Here is a 6,918-nt window from a genome sequence, read left to right on the forward strand (position 1 = left end):
TTAGATGGCGGTGGTCATCAGTGGTTCAAATCGATGGTGGTCCGCGGTGGTTCAGATAGAGGTGGTCAGCAGTGGTTCAGATGGGCGGTGGCCGCAGTGGTTCAGATTGGTGGTTGTTCAAATCGTTGGTGGCCGGCGGTATCCGACAATGATTCAGATCGGTGGTAGACAGTGGTTCAAATCGGTGGTGGTCCGTATGGTTTAAGAGGCGGTGGTCGGATGTGGTTCAGATTGTTGGTTGTTTAGATCGACTGTGGCCGGTGGTGATTTAGATCGATAGTAGTTGGCGATGGTTCAGATCGGTGGTGGTCCCTGGTGGTGGTCCATGGTGGTTCATGCCGGTGGTCGTTTAGATCGGTAGTGGTCGGCGGTGGTTGAGATTAGCGGTGATTCAGATCGGTGGTAGTCGGCGGTGGTTTAGATGGCGATGGTTGGCGGTGGTTCAGATGACGATGGTCGGAGGTGGTCAATGATGGTCATATTTGGTTTTATGAGATTAGAGTATTATGAAGATAGTGAATTCCATTCAATTACAATACCATGTAGTTGCTAAGGAATGTTAAATTATTTTATTTGTGGAATTTGTAGAATTTTAAAGATTTCTTTCGTGAAAAAGAATGAACCAAACGAGAGAATAAAATTTGGTCAATGAAATTAAACATTCAAATTCCATTAAATCCCTTTAGAATATGCGAACCAAACGTCCCCTAAAGGTCAACTCTCCATCATCATCTCAAAGCACAATTCTAATAAGGGAATTAACATAAGTAACATTTTAACTGATCAAATTCACCTCTTATCTATTTCTCTCTCACTCTTTCAAGAAAATTAACACCTTCGCAAGTGTCCAAGACGCAACTTGTGAAGGGGGTCATTTTTCTAAAAAAAACTCGAGTGCTCGTGGAAGAGACCTATCACTTGGGGGGGGGGGGGGACTCGAGTTCAAACTTGCGGAGGTGCCACTTCTCAAGTCTCCCTTTTTAAGTTCCAAACTTGTGGAGTGCATAGTTCCTATGCTCAATACAAGTCACTTGCGGAGGGTTTGTAGTGTGGCCCCACTTTCCAAGACAAACCACGTCATCTTAAGATACAAAAAGCAACTTTTTTTTTTAAAACACCTCTCTATAAGTTGCAGCTTAGGCACTTGTGGAGGTGTTGACAGTATGGAAGAGAATTATCTAAATAGTAAACCGAACAATAACTATGTTGGTTAATTTCCCTTTGCTAACATTGGTTTAATGTGGATGATGGATTGATATGACTAGTAACAATATCTACTTAGTATTATCATGAATAAAACATAAGGGGCATCATATGAAAATAAAGCAATAAAAGGAGAGAGTGGCATTGCAAATTCCAAAAGGGAAAAATCATCGATGGAGGACACCGATGACTCATCTACTAATGATTTGGTGATTACAACGGTGAAGAAATGAATACATCTAAAAGTGGTTTGTATATGGAGGAAAGAACATTCGATATGAAGAACATAACAAATAAAATAACTCTAGTTTGGAAATAAACCCCTCACTCAGAGCATGGGACAAGGGGCTGCCACACTCGGTTGCCTGATTCCTTGAACTTGGCTTTTACAACTTCGTTGTGTTGCTACTCCAGTTGCCAGAATAAGAGTCCAAGTTTTCAACATAGTCGGAATCCACGTATCCAAGCACCCCCAAACACGATATTCCAAAATGTAAACACAAATCTTACACAACCCTCAAGTATTTCAAAGATATACTGAACGACTTTCGAATGTTTCTTACTTGAGTTTGCCATAAACCTACTCATCATGCTTAACACAAAAGACAAATATAACCTCTCTCATACTCTTGATGCAAAAAGCATGTCTAACAAATAAAACATTGACATGTCATCGTACTTTTGTTTAATGAACGTAACTATCACAGGTGCACTCCTTTAAACCAGATGTGATCATTTGTAGGGTCAGGTCATACCAACTTACCTTTTTTATCCAATAGACATAATTTTATACAAGCTTCATTAGTTTAACTTACTCGTCCTGTAGATTTGTTTGGCTAGGCCACCGGCTAAAGAGCCTAAAAGGCTATTTATTTTTACTCTAGGGAACAAACTAATGTTGAAGTTTCTTCTCAATTTTTTTTGATTAACCTGGATAACCCGCTATGTGAGCCGACTAATCCCAGCATGACCACCTGCTTTGCAGATAGCTCGGACTCACCGCATTTGAACCTCCGTGGCTACAAGAGGATTTTTATTTCTCCTTGGATTTGAACCTGTGACCTCCTGGTACTTTTGACATTTGGAGTCAAACTCAAGCCAATCAAACACCACCCTTGTGGTTGAAGTTTCTTCTAATTATGGTCTAAAGTTATCACACCAACCAATGCAGATGAAATATTTACCAATGTATTTTTATCAATAATGCATAATAGTAGAAATTATAATATGATATTATTCTTATTAATTCAATTATCATACGTTAGAATCTCAATGAATTTTTTAGGGATGGATCGTATTTGCAAGACTTTGATCATATAACAAATATCGATTTTGTATCTTGATGGATTTTATATGTAAATATTTCATTTTTTTAACAGATTCGTACAACCATATATTAAAAATGGTACATGTGCTTGTTACGTATCTTTATGGTTTCGATTTAGGGGCCGTTTACCAAACACTCATCCGATAAACGCTTACCGGTAAAATTTAACAATATCATTTACTTACCAAGTAAGATTTTAGTCCACCAAAACGGTTTTGTATGCAACAATTTACCCGGTAAGAGGTTACCGTGATAAGAGTCGTCGTTCTCACTTACCGGATAAGACTCTTGGTCATTGTCTCGCTCTTACCGGGTAAAATTATTGGTCCTTACCATATTCATGCGCTTACCGTGGTAAGAGTCGTCATCCTCACTTACCGGGTAAGACTCTTGGTCTTTGTCTCGCTCTTACCGGGTAAGATCATTGGTCCTTACCATATTCACGCGGTCGTCGCCCTCACTTACCGGGTAAAACTCTTGGTCCTTGTTTCGCACTTACCGGGTAAGATTATTGGTCTTTACCATATTCATGCGCTTACCGTGATAAGAGTCGTCGCCCTCATTTACCGGATAAGATTCTTGGTCCTTGTCTCGCTCTTACCAGGTAAGATTATTGATCCTTACCATATTCATGCGCTTACCGTGATAAGAGTCGTCGCCCTCACTTACCGAGGTAGACTCTTGGTCCTTGTCTTGCTCTTACCGGATAAGATTATTGGTCCTTACCATATTCATCCGGTAAGGTAATGTGACTTGGTGTTCACTTACCCGAGTAAGCGTTTGGTAAACATCACCTTACTAAAAGATAATGGTTTGCTTGAATTGGATTTCAATAGCCTTTGACTCGTTAAAATATGAGTTATGTTAAAAGTCCAATATCTGTAGTTGAAATCTTATCCGAAATGTCAAAATTTCAAAAAAAATTATTTCAAAATGTATGTATAAGTCATCACATAATCCCCTGAAAAGAGCTCGATATGGCAAAAATTCGATTCACCGTGTTGGTTGCTTCGTTCTGGGTTGAATGGAGGGATTCGGGTCGGTTTTTGGGTTAAGGCGGAGCCGACTGGGATGAATCCTTGGATCCATGAGTGTCTGTTATTGGGCCGGATCCGGGTCAGAGGACACGGGAAGGCAAACCACATTCTTTTGGCTCCTGGACTTGTGCTGCATGCAAATAGGAGAATGGAAGCAGGCCAAGAAACTTGGGCCGCTTCTATTGGACCCAGGGGTTTTATTTTTAAGCAAAGCAAATCAGCCCATATGAAAATTGATTTATTCTAAAGGAACGTTCACGGAGCAGTGGCGGATTCAGGACCTTTGTCTAGCGGGGGCACTATTAAGATAGATTAAAGGTCTGCAAAGTTGCCCAATATGTTTTAGTCAAATTCCATCGTTTCAAGAGATTTTTAAAGTTTTTTTTGTTGTTTTCGAGGGACTTTTAAGTTTTTTGGTCGATTCCGAAGGACCTTTACGGTATTTTTGGTCGTTTCGAGAGACTTTTTTGGTTTAGGGTATTTGAAAAAATGGATGTTCAAAAACATTTATTTCAAACATAAGGGTATAATGGTCTTTTTTTTAACTCAATCAAGATACCAATTGATTGATAATGCAAATATATACAACAGTTAAGTGACATCCAACAGTTAAAACTAGGAACAAACAATGGTAAATTGATTGTTAATACATGAACATTTTTGTGCGATACACATCAGATTTCATGTTGGTCCACCTGTGGTTATTCTTGAGAAACTGGGAGTCAAATGGCCTAAGGGGATCGGACTGCTTCAGGACTAGGACCGATCAAATTTAGACCGGCCAATCCTGACTAGTTAGAACATGCAGTTTCATACGACAATGGTAACTAAATAAGAGAATAAGAAGATGTTCGAATCACATGTGATTTTATACCAAAATAACGTATAAAATCACATGTGATTTACGCGATTGTGGCCGCGGCCTGAGGTCTTAGGCCACGTCATCCACACACCCTTGTCTCGCCCGTAAGTTTAAAATCGCATGTGATTTTATACTTGATTTGACTGTTTTCGTATTCTCTTATTTTGTTACTGTTTTTGTTAGAAACTCCCTCATATTCACTAAATAATTTAATAAATAAGGAAAAAGTTTGTAAAAACCTAATGAACTATCCTATTTTAAATTATTAAGTCCATGAACTATTTTTTTTAGATGAAAATCCATTAAACTTTCTCATTGCGAATGATTAAGTCCTTGAACAATTTTTTTGAATGAAAAACATTAAACTTTCTCATTTTAAATGATTAAGTCTTTAAACATTTTTTATAATAAATAAAACCATCAAACTTCTAAAAATTGGTCATTTACATCATTTTAACAAAAAAACTACATGTAACCGACTAGAAAGATTTTAAAGTAAAAAAGAACCTAAATCAATTTTACTGTTTTCAAACCTTTTGAAAACAACGACAATCACTCCTCCTCGCCACTCTCTTTCGCCTATCGTTGTCTGTTCTTCATATCAGTTATCACATTGTCGGCCTCTACCATCGATCTCCCTCTTTTTGATTTATTTTTTAAGGAGGTTATAAATATTTTTACTTTAAGACATTTCTAGTCAGTTACATGTATTTTTTTTCCGGGTTAAAACTGATGTAAGTAACCAATTTTGAAAAGTTGGTTTATTTTATTTGAAAAACAATATTCAGGGACTTGATTATTCAAAATGAGAGTTTAATAGTTTCTTCATTTGAAAAAATAGACCGAAAACTTAATCATTCAAAATAAGAAAGTTTAATGATTTTTTATTTAAAAAAAAATAGTTTAGAGATTTAATCATTTAAAATGTGATAGTTTATTGTGTTTTTATAATAAATAAATATATACATATATTAAAACATTTGAAACCACAAAATTAGCCGAAAGATGAAATTGAAAAGGACAATTCCAATTATTCTTCTACAAAAACACATCACATGATGAAATGATGATGATGATGATGATGGAGACGAAACATATGCTCAAACCCTTATCTTAAAAAATTCAAACTAATTAATTTATCTTTTAAATTATTACTTTAATTCGAAAAGAATGTTTATGATAACGGGTATTTGACGATTCTGTTGGACCAATTTACTATTATGTAAGTATAATTTAGAATAAGATACAATTCAAAGTCCAATTTTTATCGGATATAATCAGCATTTTCGATGATCGTCAACATGTTTAGTATTAATCAAGTCTATTAAATCAATGGTGTTTAGTTCAAACAGTTTCAACTAATGAGTGCTTGTATATCTACCATTTAGATGAAGATATAGTTAATGCAACTCTCATGTTTTTTTAGTATATAATATTTATATATGGTAAATAGAATAAATAAACTCACATATTCTTCTCATTTTTGGTGAAGTTTGAACCACTGATCTTTTAGGAGGTTAAAGACTCGCATACCGCTAGACCAAAGATCATTTGGTCATATATATATATATATGCATGTTTCCGTCACATAACGGATAATTCATTATATATGTAGAAATAAAAACAATCATTTAATCGATTGATAAGCAATACCACCTACTCCACAAGTTGAAGCATTGGATTGTACAAGTTTCTTTTCAGCCTCTAAAGGTTTCACCATTATAGGTTGTCCAAGAAGTAAATGCCAAGAGAGGGCAATTGCCATAGGCACAAAAACTTCAATATACCTGCAGTTATCACTACAACAAAATTGGGTTTATAAGACGCCCACAATCTCTAAATGTCCCAATAGATCGTTTTATAGGTTTTAATGTATATGATCAATATATAAAGTATCATATCTAAAGGTGTTGTAATAAGTTTATATGACGTTTTTAGACGTCTTAACAAGTTTTTGAGGATATTTTTAATATAAAATGTCGCATTAGCAACTTTACAGGACACTTTTGAGAAATTTTCCTATAAACTCAATTTTTTATAGAACAGTTTTTCAAATAGTGTTATATAAAATTGATAATGTGACACTTTATTTTAAAAGTGTCCTAAAAAACTTATTACGATGTCAAAAAACGTTATATAAACTTAAGGACACTTTATTTTTTTGGTTATATAAACTAAGTCCTATAAAGAGGTCTATTAGAACACTTAGAATTTAAAAGTGTCCTATAAACCCGATTTTATTATAGTGTATTGATTCAAGTCATAAACTAAATTACAAATTGCCAAAGACTCAACCATAACCAAACAATAATATGATTATGAGACTAAGGGAGAAACTTAGTGGAAGAGTCTTTTAACACAAGCATGAACAAATAAATAATACCATTCCCATATTATGTATTCTCCCAAAGACAGAAAAATTAAGGGGTCGTTTACCAAATGCTTACTTGGTAAGCGCTTACCAAGTCATATTACCTCACCGAATGAAA

Source organism: Cynara cardunculus (genome assembly GCF_001531365.2).
Source record: "Cynara cardunculus var. scolymus isolate 2C chromosome LG 2, CcrdV1, whole genome shotgun sequence".
In the NCBI taxonomy this organism is placed as follows: domain Eukaryota; kingdom Viridiplantae; phylum Streptophyta; class Magnoliopsida; order Asterales; family Asteraceae; genus Cynara; species Cynara cardunculus.